We start from the raw sequence: 2,038 nt of genomic DNA on the forward strand, positions 1-2,038 counted from the left end.
CCTCAACCTCTGATTTAATTGACAGTTTTCAAAACTTTACGGAACCATTAGTATCTTAAATAAAAATTATTTGGTATTTATTAATGAAAGTGAAAGTGTTAGTCATTCAGTCATGTGGGATTCTTTGTGACCCTGTGGACTGTAGCCCACCAGGTTCCTCTGTCCATGGAATCCTCCAAGCAAGAATACTGGAGTGGGTTGCTGTTTCCTCCTCCGGGGGATCTTCCTAACTGAGGGATCGAACCCACACCTGCTGCACTGGCAGGTGGGTTCTTTACCACTGTGCTACCTGGGAAGCCCATTTACTAATGAGTCAGAAACAAACAGTGTTACTTAACACAGTTTATACACACACATATATACACATTAAAAAAAAACATAAAATATTACATATGATAAACTCTATACCTTGATGATCTGTATCATTGGTTCTTTCTTTACTCTTAGGAAAAGAACTGTTAAGATTTTCTTATGGCGTAATGAGGAAATGGTGGTTTAAGGAGGAATGGCAGTGGAGGAAGTGAACTAGTGTACACCTTTATATTCAACTGCATTTCATTTCTCCAGAAATCCATCAGCGCGCGCACACACACACACACACACACACACACATACTCACACACCCTCCACCGCCACCTCAGCCCATTAAGGAGCTGGTAAGGAGTGATGCTGAAGTGAGGGGCTTCCCTGGTGGCTCAGTGGTCAAGAATCCACCTGCAATGCAGAAGATGAGGGTTTGATCCCTGGGTTGGGAAGATCCCCTGAAGGAGGAAAGCACAACCAGCTTCAGTAAGCTTGTCTGGAGAATTCCATGGACAGAGGCGCCTGGTGGGCTCCAGTTTATAGAGTCTCAAAGAGTCAGACATGACTGAGCAACTGAGCACACACACATACTCGATGTTGAAGTGAATCACCATTTAGCCCTGGGCTGCTTTCTCTTCTCTTGCTATTTCTCAGCAGCAGCTTGTCCATCCTCACTTGTCAGGCCAGGTGCAAGCTAGGCGTGTTAAGCCCTGATGTGAGATAATTGATAGAAACGTGTGTGTGTGTGTTTAACACATAGGAAATGTAAAATGCATAGCAAGTGCTTCTTTATTTAATTTCTTAGACACAGCTTACTTCGTCTGGTTCCCAGATCTCCAAGTACAGGGGGCGTCCCTGACCGAGAGCCCCAGTTGCTGACTCTGAGACCCATGGCCTTGCTGGCAGCCGCATCATCCTCTTCCTACCAGTTGCTCCAGCCACAGACTGGGTGTGGCCGGGACACTAAGGCGGGTCCACTCCTGGGGCACTGGGACCCCGCTGATGGTGGACTTTGGCTCAAGGGTACCCCCACCCCCATGGCCTTGTGGACCCTTTTTTTAACCTCCTCTCTACCTTCCATCCTTCTCCCTTCTGTGCGGCATCAGCTTTACCCGGCTGAGTCCCCTTTTATCCTCACAGATGACCCCCCTCAGAAAACCCTTGATTGTTTCACTCTGTCTGTGGCTCTTTCCTCAGGGGACCCAGATGAACACAAACTGATTAAAAAAAAAAAAGTATAGGTTTTCAAGGCAAAGAACCATGAGTTTGCTTGGTTGCATTTTGGTTCAAAAAGGATGGAAAATAAGAACACCTACTTGAATTAGTGGACTAAGGACTCAAGAACTCTCCAGCGTAAGAAATTAATCACAGTGGTAAGATTGGTGAGATTTTGGAAAGAACCTGTGAATGGGGACAAAAGGTGAGAGGTACCTTTTCATGGTGTGTGTACTGTACAATATACATATTTTAGATTTTCCAAGTGAATAAATGTATGATCATTTGAAGACATAGAGTCAAATATTTGGCTCAAAAAACATGTAGACCCGAGGAAAAAGAAAGCATCGGTTTTGGAGATGGATCTGAATTTGAGCTCTTCTCTTGATGGGGGAGAGTAAATGGGCTACCGGATTCCAGATTTCAGCATTCTGCTTCTGGAAGGAGATGTCTATGACCTCATTCTCTGACTCCATGGAGAAGGCAGATGCCTCCTGCTGGACACCACTGGACTTGGCTG

Source organism: Bison bison, unplaced genomic scaffold (assembly GCF_000754665.1).
Source record: "Bison bison bison isolate TAMUID 2011002044 unplaced genomic scaffold, Bison_UMD1.0 scf7180017864094, whole genome shotgun sequence".
Lineage (NCBI taxonomy): Eukaryota > Metazoa > Chordata > Mammalia > Artiodactyla > Bovidae > Bison > Bison bison.